Source organism: Bombina bombina, chromosome 2 (assembly GCF_027579735.1).
Source record: "Bombina bombina isolate aBomBom1 chromosome 2, aBomBom1.pri, whole genome shotgun sequence".
Taxonomy (NCBI): Eukaryota; Metazoa; Chordata; class Amphibia; order Anura; family Bombinatoridae; genus Bombina; species Bombina bombina.
Genome location: NC_069500.1, coordinates 1,344,323,941 through 1,344,339,817, shown reverse-complemented (window position 1 = coordinate 1,344,339,817; position 15,877 = coordinate 1,344,323,941). Strand labels below are relative to the sequence as shown.

Here is a 15,877-nt window from a genome sequence, read left to right as displayed (position 1 = left end):
AAAGAAAAATGAATATACCTTTAGCAACAAAAGCCAATTGCCCACACATTTAGCAAGCGATGCCCAGAGCACTTAAAGGGACAGTCAACACCAGAATTTTTGCTGTTTTAAAAAGATGGATAATACCTTTATTACACATTCCCCAGTTTTGCATAACCAACAGTTATTATAATACACGTTTTACCTCTGTAATTACCTTGTATCTAAGCCCCTGCAGACTGCCAGTTATTTTGACAGACTTGCATTTTAGCCAATCAGTGCTCACTCCATGGAAAATTCATGTGCATGAGCTCAATGTTATCAATATGAAACACATGAACTAATGCCCTCTAGTGGTGAAAAACTGTCAAAATGCATTTAGATTAGAGGCAGCCTTCAAGGTCTAAGAAATTTGCATATAAACCTTCTAGGTTTAGCTTTCAACTAAGAATACCAAATTAAAAAAGCAAAATTGGTGATAAAAGTAAATTGGAAAGTTGTTTAAAATTACATGCCCTATTTGAATCATGAAAGTTTTGTTTTTTTTAACTTGACTATCCCTTTAAGTACATGAAAAATACGGGAAAGTGCTCTTGCGTGGTACCAAGCTAGTGTCTTGGAAATACTCCATGTGGGTTATGCACTATAGCAAAATGCATACAATGAATTCTTCTTACGAATAACTTTAGACATTTCCAGGTTTCCTATTGATGTGCTGATGCCCAGCATGCCTGGACATGTATGTAAACTAACATCTATTTTGCAATTAAAGTTATTTATTGTATTTCTGGCAAAAAACATTGCTGTCAGACTAGTCTTGAGCAAATCTGTGTCAATTGTGAATCGCAGCTATGTAAATTAGAAGGATTACCATGAGACTTTTTCCTATGCACCCAGCTATGATACACAGCAGGCCAGGCTCGCTTTTTGGCAGCTTCAGTTGTTACAAGAGGAAGACTGCTTACTCACCATTAAGTTGATGTATTCTCTTCCATCTTAAACAGAAATACAGAAGGCAATTCTAGCCTTTTATATGCATGCTGGTCTACCATACAGAAAAAAAAAAAACTTTAATGCAGGCATGATTTTCTAGTGTTATTTTAGTGGTGCAAACTTTCCCATACATGGGAGCACAAATATTTTATAAGCCTTAAAATGATAGTGTACTTTGTTCTTTTTCCTCTCTACTTTAATGAGTTCCCAACATATTGTGTATATCAGTCATGCACAGTAGAGACTGCACAAGGACAAACATATCTGGCCTTTAGGATCTGACAGCAGAGCAGAGAGGGTGTGGTCGGCTGGGCGTGGTCGGGTGGAAGTGCCGTGAAGGTGTGTGGTCAGGCAGGAACAGATTGGGTGGGCGAGAGAGCGCGAGAATGAGAGAGAGAGAGAGAGCGAGAATGAGAGAGAGAGAGCGAGAATGAGAGAGAGAGAGAGAGCGAGAATGAGAGAGAGAGAGCGAGAATGAGAGAGAGAGAGAGAGAGCGAGAATGAGAGAGCGAGAGAGAGCGAGAATGAGAGAGCGAGAGAGAGCGAGAATGAGAGAGCGAGAGAGAGCGAGAATGAGAGAGCGAGAGAGAGCGAGAATGAGAGAGCGAGAGAGAGAGAGAGAGAGAGAGAGAGAGAGAGAGCGAGAATGAGAGAGAGAGAGCGAGAATGAGAGAGAGAGAGCGAGAATGAGAGAGAGAGAGCGAGAATGAGAGCGAGAATGAGAGCGAGAATGAGAGCGAGAATGAGAGCGAGAATGAGAGCGAGAATGAGAGAGAGCGCGCGAGAATGAGAGAGAGCGAGAGCGAGAGAGAGCGAGAGCGAGAGCGAGAATGAGAGAGAGAGCGCGAGAATGAGAGAGAGAGAGCGAGAATGAGAGAGAGAGCGCGAGAATGAGAGAGAGAGCGCGAGAATGAGAGAGAGAGCGCGAGAATGAGAGAGAGAGAGCGAGAATGAGAGCGCGAGAGCGCGAGAATGAGAGAGAGCGCGAGAGAGAGCACGAGAGAGAGCGCGCGAGAGAGAGAGCGCGAGAGCGCGCGAGAGAGAGAGCGCGAGAGAGAGCGCGCGAGAGAGAGAGAGAGAGCGCGAGAGCGCGCGAGAGAGAGAGCGCGCGAGAGAGAGAATGAGAGCGAGAGAGAGAATGAGAGCGAGAGAGAGAATGAGAGCGAGAGAGAGAGAATGAGAGCGAGAGAGAGAATGAGAGCGAGAGAGAGAATGAGAGCGAGAGAGAGAGAATGAGAGCAAGAGAGAGAGAATGAGAGCAAGAGAGAAAGAATGAGAGCGAGAGAGAAAGAATGAGAGCGAGAGAGAAAGAAAGAGAAAGAGAGAGAGAAAGAACACAAAATTCCAGGGACTGCACACCACTTTGTACAAGGGCAGAGCAGGCAGCAAGCAGGGGCACAGCACCATGTGAAAGTCTGCAGGCATGTAATTGGCCTATTAGTCTTACAGCTAAATACCACCATATCAATGTACTTTGGATGCATTCTTCATTATGACAGCAAATTACATGTTCACCCACTGATTACTTTTAGTGGAATGCCTAGGTTAAAGATCAACCCAGGAAAGATAAATCTGATTTTTGGCAGTGTGAAGTATTTTAATAAAATGTGTACAATGGTTATATTGAGAAATGTCGATGAAAAAGGAAAGTGGGATCAAGTTGATGACTCACAGAATCCTCCCCCAACAGTAATAATTGGGCTGTTACAACTTGCAAACTGATTACAATGTTTATACTGTAGCATAAAATCCATAAAGTCCCCCCCCCCCCCCGTATGTATCTATTATCTTATATTAAACAAGAAAGAGAAGAGACAGTGTATCTTGTAATTCAGTAGTTAATAGTAGTAGTGAACTGAACACATTTGTCTGCTAAAAAAAAGGGACCATGCCAAGACTTAAATCTTTTCAATGCAAATGGCGGCTGGAATTTACAACATAGAAGTATATATATATATATATATATATATATATATATATATATATATATATATATATATATATATATATATATATATATATATATATACACATACATACATACACACATCCATACATACACACACGACCAACAAATTCTTTCAATAGCTACTGTCTACACACCTTCCAGAGTCTGGGTTGCCATAACAAAATGGTTTGAATATATAGTGTGTGTGTGTGTGTGTGTATAGCTCTATAAATACAAAACACATACACAGATATAATGTGTGTGTGTATACACGTGTATCTCTATCTATAAATACAAAACACATATACATATGTTTATACAGATACAGTGTGTATGTATATATACAAATGTATCTATTTATAAATACAAAACACATATACATACGTTTATACAGATATAGTGAGTGTGTGTTTATATACACGTCTATCTCTTTATTTATAAATACAAAACACATATACATACGTTTATACAGATATTGTGTGTATATATATATATAATACCCAGTTAAATAAAGTGACCCATCTCCTAGATAGTCTCCTTAAAGTGTGGTAACATGAGAAAACTATGGGGCAAGATAAGCATTGCTCAAATTGTAAAGTCACATAAATAAGATCTAGGAACAAAGGTAGACATAGTATATAAAATAGGTGGAAGTTATTTTTCTCACAAATTTGACCTGGTTGCAATAAACTGCTTTTCTACATTTGTTAAGGGACTAAATTATTACATATAATTAAGTATGCAGACACAGACTAAAGGTTTGATTAAACCTATCATTATAATCCGTACAGATTTATAAAGTAAAAGCAGACATCTAATGAGGCTCCTTTCTTGCCTATAGTGCATTCAGTCTGAGCTCTCATTTGCAGAAATGCATAGAAAGCACAGAGCACGGAGGCGCACTTCATTAAATGCCAGTTTGGGTCTAATTTTGCATTGAGATTTCTTCTGTCTATGCAAAGGAAGCAGAGCACCAGATGCTGTGTGTGCCGGCCCCCTCCCTAGCATTTCATTCACCATTCAAAAAAAGCTTCAAACTTCCATTCAAAACTAAGTACCCCGAGCCTGTTCGCTCCTGTCAGAGGACAAAGTACTGGCTTGTCTTTAGCTCACTTTTGATGCTCGATTATCATCTCCAAGCCTTGCCTGCTGCTATCGCCTTTCCTTCTTCCCAAGCCTGCTGGAATTTGAACTTTAAATGGGTATCGTCCTGGCCAACAATAGATAAAAAGGGGCTCTTTGATTGTTCATGCGTTGCTGCAAAGAAAACAAAAAGCTGAAGATTCCTCCTGGCTGTGACCTAGAAGGATCTCATCAAGCCCTGAGCCCTCCCATTCCAGTGTGCTCTTCTCGCTTGTAGATGCTCATTGAAAATCTGTGTCTGTTCTTCATTCAAAAGGGATACATTCCAAAGACTCCCTGTTAAGAAACTAAATGTTGGGCCTGTAAAGAGTGACAAGCTTAGAAACGTGCTAAAAAGCACCATCACCCAACATCTTTGATGGGCAGGATTTATAGTTGTCTTGGATGCACAAAAGGATAAAAAAAAAAAAAAATAAAGTTTAAGGCTATGTACAAGACCATTATTGGCACAAGCCATCTGTTTTCCACATTGTGCTTTTTTTGATAGGTAGCAACACATTATTCTGACTGTAGCTGTTCCTTTGAGTTAGGTTAATGGTGCATAGAAATATTTGTGAAGTTAATTTATCAACTCTAGTTCATGAAACCCAACAATGAAGTATGAAAAACTCCAAGACACTGGCACATTTTCACAGACATTTGTTCTATTTTGAATTTACTGACTTTAATGCTGTTTATGCATTTCAGTAACAAGAATTCTGGAGATTTGGTCAGACCAACAAACAGGTACCAATAAAGGGAGTAAAGTTTGAGTTTTGTTGACATGTCCAATTTATCTGACTCTTAACCTTTTCCCGACCCCCAATGTCCCCAGACCCCTTCACCAGACTGTCTAAATAATCATTGCCACCAGTCCTGCGTGGTACCAGTATTCTCCACAGAAAATTTTGCCATTCGGGGGGGTATTATGAAGTAGCCGGATCGAGGCAGTGTAATATTTTCCAATATTATATCATTTTCTGCTATCCAAAGCACAAAATAATTGCATAATTTAACAAGTGAATTTAATGATAGTTAGTGCAATACAAAATAGAAACATTTTAATATAAGCTAATTTTTAGCTTAAAGGGACACTGAACCCAATTTTTTTCTTTCATGATTCAGATAGAGCATGGAATTTTAAGCAACTTTCTAATTTACTCCTACTATCAATTTTTCTTTGTTCTCTTTCTATCTATATTTTAAAAGCAGGAATTTTAGGTCTTGCTGATTGGAGGATTACATTTACCCACCAATGAGCAAGCATAACCCAGGTTCTCATCCAAAAATGGGCCGGCTCCTATGCATCACATTCCTGCTTTTTAAGTAAAGATAGCAAAAGAATGAAGAAAAATTGATAATTGAAGTAAATTAGAAAGTTACTTAAAATTGCATGCTCTATCTGAATCATGAAGGAAAAATTTTGGGTTTAGTGTCCCTTTAAAGTGCCATAAAACATATTGAGATCTGTGCATATCCTAAAAGGGCTAATTAGGTAAAAAAATAGTTTGCATTAAAAAAAAAATGGTTTAAAAATTGCTGGCAAGTATTTTAAAATAATTTTCAAGAATAAGCAAAATTATTAACATAATACAGGCATTGTATTACAACTGCTCTAGCAGATAATGAGTGTTAACGTGTTGTATTCTACCAAAGCAAAGTTGGAGATAGATACAGCCATAAAAGGAATTGTGTAGGGGGAGTTAGAGCTGTACAATTCAAAAACTTAAAAGAAAGGGTTAATGGCGAGGCACCGCAGTATACAATTTGCAGCCGGTAAAGTAATTAAATTTTGTCTCTATCCCCAACTTATTTTATGTCCCTTTAATATGTTTGATTTTATTGACAGCCAGGTGATGCACCCGCTAAAAAGGTACCACCATCATTTGGTTTATTTAGCTCTCCAAAGGGTATGAATATCCAGGGACTGAGATTTAAAATCTCTCCGCTCAGGTGAGATGATCTAAGACATCACGTCAGGACAGAGAGGTCCCTTAAACAAAAAAAATGTAAAAAGCACAAATTTTAATTTGCAAGATATGTATCTCACTGTGCAGGTTATTGATGTGAAGGAGATATTCCTACATTACAGTATAAGGTCTAAAAAAAATCCCAAAGATTTTGCATGATTTCTCTACAAGACGGCAAAGCTTATGAAAATCATGCCCACAAAATTAAGAAAAATGCCATAAAGCTTTATTTGTATAAGTAACTTAAAGGGTTATTATAGCAAACATATTACATGCTCTCATTCCTTAAGAGGGACACTAAAAAGTCAACTAACCGTTCATGATTCAGAAAGAATATGCAGTTTTAAGAGACATTTCAATGTACTTCCATCATGAAATTGTGCGCAGTCTTTTTATATGGCCACTTTGAGACACCGACTACTACCGATCATGTGCAAAAGTCTACATTGTATAGGTGTCCGATTGGCTGACAGATGTCACACATGATAGAGGAAAGATAGTAAATTTTGAAATTTATCAGAAAATCTACTGCTCATTCAAAATTCAGTATTATTGCATTGCGTTTTTATTATGCACTTTTACTGTATTAATGATCATTTAAAGCATGTCATTTTATCACTATTGACCCTGCAAATCTATGTTTAACCTCCTGTAACAGGGTTAAACACACAGGTAAAGTATCAATTGGTAGCCATAAAGAATTGCAGGTCCAGAGCAGAAATTGCAGCTGACCCAATCAGCAGTGACCCAGCTATGCAACCAGTACTGCTGATTGGCTCAGCAAACGATCTCTTGAGACCAGCAGTTGTACATTAACTGTGTGTTTAACCCTATAGATCGGCACGGTCAGAAGAAAAAAAAATGCTCTAACAAATAGAAGAAAGTATTTTTTCCCTTAATTATGTGACCTCTATACACAACAGCAACACTGATCTGATTTACCCTTCACCTTGATGTCACTTTGACTTTACAAAGTCTGCTAGCAAAATGCATTCGATGGAGATATGGTTCAAAAACATTAAAAAAAAAATGTGCGATTGCAAAATATTGTAGCAACAAATAAATGGTGACAGTGAAGATTTCTCTACTTATGTTGGTTTATGTGGAAAGTGCTTGCCAGGCTTCACCTTCATTAACCCTGAAGCTATTCTGTCAAGCAGCACAGAGCTTCTGCAGGGGGCAAGACATTAATGAAAGCAGCTGCCAGAGGAGCAGGCACCTTGCCTCAATACAGAGGAGATGAAAGGACAGCTGCCATCCAAGCACGAGCGCCAAGAACGCCACCAAATTAACTCTTCAAACTCACATTTATATTCTGCTCTTAGCATGGGACACAACACTGGTGGCCTGCGCAGCATGACAAGAGGGATATGAATGACAGGGCTGCAGGCGCTTTATACTCGCAAGAAACCATGTGGGACTTCTTGCATACTAATTAGAGTGGTGCAAGGTACTATACAGTAGTCATCTGGCACTCGGCTTATCCTTCTGTTCACAACACAAAACCATTTGCATTTGTTCAAAGGAAGACTTTTTAAAAAAAAAGAAAAAAAAGTTGATAGATGACATTTTACTTTTGTTTCTTAACACAAGCTGAAAATGCTTCAATGCTTATAAATTTTAGATTAAAAAAATGTAATTTATACGTTTAACAATCTATAAACTGTATATATACACTTAAGTGCAAGGCAACAGGCGAGCAAATGACACAATTTACCAGCTCATGCGCATCTGTATGTAGTGTGTATTTTGCATTAAAACCCATGCGCATCTGTATATAGTGTGTATTTTGCATTAAAACCCATGCGCATCTGTATATAGTGTGTATTTTGCATTAAAACCCATGCGCATCTGTATATAGTGTGTGTATATAGCATTAAAACCCATGCACATCTGTATGTCGTGTGTATATAGCATTAAAACCCATGCACATCTGTATGTCGTGTGTATATAGCATTAAAACCCATGCACATCTGTATGTCGTGTGTATTTTGCATTAAAACCCATGCACATCTGTATGTCGTGTGTGTATTTTGCATTAAAACCCATGCACATCTGTATGTCGTGTGTGTATTTTGCATTAAAACCCATGCACATCTGTATGTCGTGTGTGTATATAGCATTAAAACCCATGCACATCTGTATGTCGTGTGTGTATATAGCATTAAAACCCATGCACATCTGTATGTCGTGTGTATATAGCATTAAAACCCATGCACATCTGTATGTCGTGTGTATATAGCATTAAAACCCATGCACATCTGTATGTCGTGTGTATATAGCATTAAAACCCATGCACATCTGTATGTCGTGTGTATTTTGCATTAAAACCCATGCACATCTGTATGTCGTGTGTATTTTGCATTAAAACCCATGCACATCTGTATATAGTGTGTATTTTGCATTAAAACCCATGCACATCTGTATGTCGTGTGTATTTTGCATTAAAACCCATGCACATCTGTATGTCGTGTGTATTTTGCATTAAAACCCATGCACATCTGTATGTCGTGTGTATATAGCATTAAAACCCATGCACATCTGTATGTCGTGTGTATTTTGCATTAAAACCCATGCGCATCTGTATGTAGTGTGTATTTTGCATTAAAACCCATGCGCATCTGTATATAGTGTGTATATAGCATTAAAACCCATGCACATCTGTATGAAGTGTGTATTTTGCATTAAAACCCATGCACGTCTGTATGAAGTGTGTATTTTGCATTAAAACCCATGCACGTCTATATAGTGTGTATTTTGCATTAAAACCCATGCACATCTGTATGTAGTGTGTATTTTGCATTAAAACCCATGCACATCTGTATGTAGTGTGTATTTTGCATTAAAACCCATGCACATCTGTATGTAGTGTGTATTTTGCATTAAAACCCATGCACATCTGTATGTAGTGTGTATTTTGCATTAAAACCATGCATATATATATATATATATAGTGTGTATATTGCATTAAAACCCATGCGCGTCTGTATATAGTGTGTATATTGCAATAAAAAGCTATAGGTAATAATGCCTATATGTACATACACACAAACATTACTTCATCAACAGTTTTTCAGTTATTACACAATGATAGACAAATATTTGCAATAAAGAATTTTTGCAATACACGTGAGAAAAAAAAAAAAAAGGCTTCTAGCAAGTGGTAACCACAGTTTTAGTGACTTTTTACACCGTCCCTGCGACATGCCACGTACACTGGAAAATTGTGCTGTTGTCCTCTTATGCAAAGCAATAGGCTCTAATTTCTAGTGGCAAAAAAAGGACGAACAGATGATAAACGTGGAACCATAAAGTGCTTTGAAATGTTGAGGAAATGTTAACATGTATGTTATAGAAAATGTGTTGGGGTATTTGTTCAAACTACGAAGTGCTTGAAATATAGAAAAAACACCAAGGTAGGGAACTTGCAGAAAACTACTCTGAAGAATATGTTAACTGCAACAAGTACAAAAGACAAATGCAATATGAAATGACTCCGCTGTTATATGGTGAAATTGCATGAAACAGGCCTATAAAAATAAACAGGGTCTGTCACATGACATTCAAAACTGTCAAGTGTGTCTGAAACATAAAAGGTTGTGAATCACTTTTCCCAATGGTACAGTGTAAAATAAATGAGACTTCTCCTGTAAGTCGCTGGTCAGGATTGTCTGCTTATAATATAGTGCGGGTCTTGCCACAAGCTGCAAGACTGCACTATTAGACCCTCCCAACCGATTGGCTACCTAAAATTGCAGCGAGACCGCACTATAGAAGAAGCAATCACCATAGAAAGACCAGCGACTGTCATTAAGGGGTTAAAAGGGACATGAAACCCCACATTTTTCTTTCAAATATGCCTAATGGTATTGGCTCATCAGTGTTCAGCTAGTTACCAAGAGAATGAAGCTAATTAGATATAGTAGTAAATTGGAAAGTTGTTTAAAATTAAAAAAAAAAAATGTATGCTCTATTTTGAATGATTAAAGAAAAAAAATTGTGGTTTTGCGTCCCTTTAAGGGGAGAAATGTCTGCAGTACAGTGTCCCTTTAATACTAGTATAACTTTTTTGCTTCAATTATAAATCAAGTTTATAAATGAGACATCCAGGCTGCTCAGGGGAGATAAGAACGTCACTAACTACATAAAACAAACTGTCATTAACATTCACAACTGCCCAACAAAAGGAAATCCAAGAGAAAGATTTCCCTTACATAGGTGACAGATTTGCCAGAAAATGTGGAGAGAGGAGAGTACCAGTGGAAATATTCTGCGTAATATTTGGCTGCAGGGCCCCTCTGTAGCAGTAAGCATAGGAAAGCATTGCTGGATAATCACACGGATAACGTAGGAACTGGCAAGCTATTCCATTACAAAGAGACCACCTCTTCATACCGTGGGTTCACTTGTGTCTGCTGATTTATTGCGCAATTTGCGTCTGAGCATCAATTACTAATTAAACTTGAGGTAAACTTGTCTCACACTCAGATAGCAGTAAAGATTCCAACGCCACAGGATATTGCATGACTTGGACTAAAATATTCACATACACCTCCAACGTTATTTTTGGCAAACTGTAAAAATTCTCTACAAATTACAGCTCTGTCTATAAGTTAACCCAGTCACAAGAGTGTCCCACAGCAGCCACATATCATGGGCAGGAGGAAACAAAATCGCTAAACGTCATTTGCTTTCACTAACGTGATCTTTATGTTAATTCCATATAGACAGTGTGTGCACAAGTCTGCATTTTAGGCATAAATATAATCAATGCATTGCAAACGATCTGCATACAAAACAAAAAAAAAAAAAAAAACGGTTTATAGCAAACATGCATGGTTTTGCAATCCAGAAACAAACTCCTATAAAAATTGGATTACTTTTATCTCCTTTACTATGTCCAAATACAGTTGGATATAGTTGAGCTGATCGAGCAATCACTGTGTAGAATGTTTAAGGGTCAATATTCTGCACTTTAGCCTCTCTGGGGCAGGGGAGAAACTGAAATACTCCCAGTTACATTAAAGGAAATGTGCGCTAAATGAAAAAATATAAAAATGTATATAGATGCAGCCACCAATCAGCAGCTAGCTCCAAAGCCTACCTAGGTATGCTTTTTAACAAAGTATACCAAGATAAAAAAAAACTAAATAGATAAAAGTAAATTAGAAAGTGGTTTACAATTGTATGCTCTATCTGAACTATGAAAGAAAATAGAGTTTCATGTCCCTTTAAAGCACAAAAAAAAAAATCAAGTGTAATTTGCGTAATGTTCTTAAAACCTCAAACCACAGATTTGTGTGTTCAAGCTGTTCCACGTCTATGAAATGAAGAATTCTGGGAAGCAAAACTAAATGTTAAGACATTTACATCCCCTACATTGTTTCAGAAGCCGCTTTCATTTCCCATGCAACACATCGCACTGAACTGAGCTCTGACCAAAAAAACCTCGGCCCATCTTGTCAATATAACACTGGGCTCAATAGTATGTCTGTCAGGACAACTGTTTTGGACACTGTTATGGAAACAAACTTCCCTTCCAAGGTCTCTGGTGTATGATACTGTAACACACATCTTGGTCCATCCGATCAGTTATGCATATAATTACTATACTGTTTCTGTGTAGTCATGATAAATTAAAACAGTACTGTCAGGACCTGAAACCAGAGCGGCAAACGTCTTTGCTGGGAAAGGAATAGTGAACATCTGCTAAGGCAGTAACACGCTCTCATCTTCCATGACATGTGCACACGGCCTCTGTAGAGCTAATGCACAAATTCACTGCCCAAAGCAGACACGTTTACAACAGATTTCACTTTAGAAGCAGGTATGTGCATACGGCATTATCTGCATATTTTACATTTTTAGAAATAATTTTGTTAAAATATTAGTGGTTGTGAGCGCATTCGTAACATCAATAAGTTTTACTTTTACAATTAACCCCACCACATGTATGTCCTGAAGAAAGTAATCTTTATACCTTGTTTGCTAGAGGATTAGTAGAATTATTTAGCCAAAACATATTTTATATGTTTTACGGTTGTTGCAGCTACTTACGGTAAGTAATAAAACATATATACAGTTTTGCCTTTTTTAAAGGACATTCTAACCACAGTTTCATGCTCTAACTGGTTACAGCAATTTTTTTTGCTTTGTGGGGGTTAAAGGGACAGTCTACACCAGAATTTGTATTGTTTAGAAAAAAAGATAGATGATCCCTTTATTACCTATTCCCCAGTTTTGCATAACCAACAGTTATATTAATATATGTTTTACCTCTGTGATTACCTTGTTTCACAGCCCCTGCAGACTGCCCACTTATCCAAGTGCTTTTGACAGACATGCAGTTTAGCCAATCAGTGCAGCCTCCTAAATAACTCCACGGGAGTGGACACAATGTTATCTATATGACACACATGAACTAGTACTGTAACTGAAACACTTTCAAAATGAGCTGAGCTAAGAGGCGGGTTTTCAACGGTTTAGAAATCAGTTTGAGCCTACCTAGGTTTAGCATACTCCCTTCCAATCACAGACCAGGGTTCTGCTTGTAGCTACCAAGCTAGAAACCGCCTTTCCGTGAACAAAAAGCATAGTAAGCTAGGACGAGTAACGGAACAATTACATGACCTAACCAATTAGAGCAAGCCCTTTTGCATTAGAATGTTCCTGGTCTGGTATCTCAGTAATAACCTCAATGCTTGATAAGCCTGGAAGCCAATGCTCTTTTTAAATCCCCAACATTTTCTTTAGTTTTTCTTGTATTTTGCATATATTTATACGTTTAGACTGTTGCCTCAGTATCCTGGTTGGCCTGTACATTTAGTTATGCCCTGCATGTAGATACAATGCATTTACCAGAAAGCCCTCTTATTAAGCAGTAAGGATCACCATGTGTAAGGTGCAAGTTCTCCTGAAATTAAAGGGCCCATGTCCCACTGCACCAGTGCTAAGCTTGAGGACAGAGATTTACAGGGACTTGTCCCATTTTCAAATATATGAAAAGAAGACTTTTAAAGGGACACTCAAGTCAAAATTAAACTTTCATGAATCAGATAGAGCAGGCAGCAGTTTTAAACAACTTTCCAGTTCAATTCTATTAACAAAATGTGCAATCTTTTTATATTTACACTTTTTAAGTCACCCGCTCCTACTGAGCAAGTGCAAGAATTACAGAACATACGTATATGCATTTGTGATTGGCTGATGGATGTCACAGGAGGAATGGAGATAGACATAACTTTGAAATTTGTCAGAAAAAAAAAATAATCTACTACTCATTTGAAGCTTAGACTGTTTTTGCATTGTCTTTTTATAATTCATTTGTTGATTATGCAAATCTACTGTATTTACTGATCTTGTACTGGTTACCAGATGAACTGCACACAGCTGGCAGCAGCCCTGGCCTCTGCACACACTGTCACATTTGGAGGTTGAGATGCCACAGAGACTGCAAGGTTACAATGTGCTGGCTGCAGGAGCGCTGGAAAACTACGCATTAATCAATGGCACAAAACAAAAACATTTGTTCCATGAACTATTGATACTGTATTTCTGCTTAATATTTTACTGTGCATTTTCCCACAGGCCTCTCCGCCCTTAAATTACAGATATCAGCAGTGATCGTTTTAACAGTAGACTGCACTTTCACTGCTCAAGAAAAGTATGCAAAATAGTTTAAATGGTTAAAGTATGCAAAATAGTTTAAATGGTTAAAGTATGCAAAATAGTTTAAATGGTTAAAGTATGCAAAATAGTTTAAATGGTTAAAACATACAGTTTTCAAACTGTACAAAGGCAAGTAAAATCACACATTAAGGTATTTTTTTTCTTTCAAGTTCAGCATATCTCTCATTGTCTGTTCAGACAGAAGCAACAGACAAAAACTAAACTTAGACCAGTTTAAAAACAACAAGGGGAAAAAATGGAAGTCTGTGTTTTCAGATGAGTTCAATATACGGTGGGGACACTAAACAGTGCTGTGTCAAAGGGGGGGGGGGGGGGGGGGGGAGAGAGAATTCCATTCCAACATCTAAGTTTTAGACATTAAGGCTATTAACCCCATCAATGAAGGAAAGCAGTGAATTCAGTTTTCAAATACTGAGTTGCACTTATCAAACAATTAGAATCACATTGTATATCAGGATCCATATGTCACACAAAAGGGCAGTGTTAAATGTAACACTTTTGTGCAATTTCAAACAAAATGGTACAGAAAATAAGGGTAAAACTAGCTGGTTAATGCGGGGGATAGTTTGAGATGTATTGTGTGTTCTTTTGGCTATAAGCATGTGGCATCTACAGGAAAGGGGAACACTTCAATAGAACACAGACATTAATCACCAATGTTTCAGCTAAAAATGTAAACTTTCACAATTTCCAACACTTTGAATCCTGTTTTTAAAAAAAAAAAAAAAAAAAAAACAGCAAACATAAAAGGAAAGACTCCTAAAATGTTTTGTGCTCCCCCAGGGCTGGAGATAGAGGAACAAATATGTTAACAGGAGATTACATTTTTCAGCAATTAGGGACTGTATTATAAAAAAAATGTTGCCTTCTGTGCTTCTAGGACTTGATCGCGGTCTGGAGGGTGTTCCTAGGGTTGTAGGGACGCCCCCCAGATGCGATCCAATAATTGAAATCTCGCGATCGTATGCACGATCGCATAGTTTCAATTTGTCTACATCGGAACAGGTGTTCCGATGTAGGCACTTTAACCCTGTCACGAAAGGGTTAAAAACAACCAATTTCCTTCTATTAACAATTTCCTTTTTCTATTGGTTTAGCCTTTTTCTATTGGTTTCTTTTGTTGAAAAGCAATCTGGAGCACTATATGGTTCAGTTTTGCAAGAATGTTTTCCATTCATAAGAACACTAGATGGCAGCACTATTTCCTGCCATGTAGTGCTCCAGATGCCTACCTAGGTATCTCTTCAACACAGAATATCATGGGAGCGAATCACAAAAGAACATGTTTGGGTTTTATATTATATATATATATATATATATATATATATATATATATATATACACACACAATATATACACTGTTAGAAATGGAAGTGCGGAACACTGTTATATCCCACACAGCCATTGGCTGCACACTCTAGTGGCCTATTTATAACTGTCCCTAATTGGCCACAGCAGAGAAGGTAACCTAAGTTACAACATGGCAGCTCCCATTGTTTTATAGACACTAAAACTTTACACTATTTTGTCAATATTTAAAAAGCTAATAAAATGTTAAAACGTACATCTACATGTTATTCTCATGCTAATCTGGTCTTTGAATGCATCAATCTAGCATTTGTTTAGTGTTTAATGTCCCTTTAACAGAACCTACAAGGTTTTGCATATCAAGAGCAGGTAAGGGATATACCACTTGAAAAATGTGGATGAATCTGGTTTATTGTGGCCAATTAGGAACAACTTTTAATTAACTTGTGATATGTTCGCTGTGTAAAATATTGCAGGCTCAGTGAAAGGTTACTATGAAGGGAATCAAGCCTTTCCAGTAGCTTAACAAAGCCATCATTTCCGAGGTATGTGCAACAAAGGAAGGCAAAAATAATAACGACTATAGCAGCGTTCATTTACATTTAAAATTTTACAAGGAGAATAAATTATGAGTTTAAGGTCCCTTTAACAATCTGGACTCGAGAAAAAAACTAAAACTAAAAAGGGTATCACTGTCAGAGCAAGTGTGATCAATAACCTTTTTGCCCACTGCAATAGAAACAGGAGCAGACGCTACCCTTAGAAAGCAAAAATAAATAAGGCTATTGAAGAACAAAGTGTTTCCAAAAGGGAGCTGAATCATGTTTTATATTGATTACTTTTTCTGCGTATTATAAAAATGTGAGCA

The 15,877-nt window shown here is 37.5% G+C and overlaps 1 protein-coding gene across 2 annotated transcripts in view; it reads right to left on the bottom strand.

The window, feature by feature from the left end:
* Nucleotides 1–15,877, bottom strand: part of FAM53A (family with sequence similarity 53 member A) — an 84,054-nt gene that overhangs the window by 5,665 nt on the left and 62,512 nt on the right. The window lies entirely within an intron of this gene.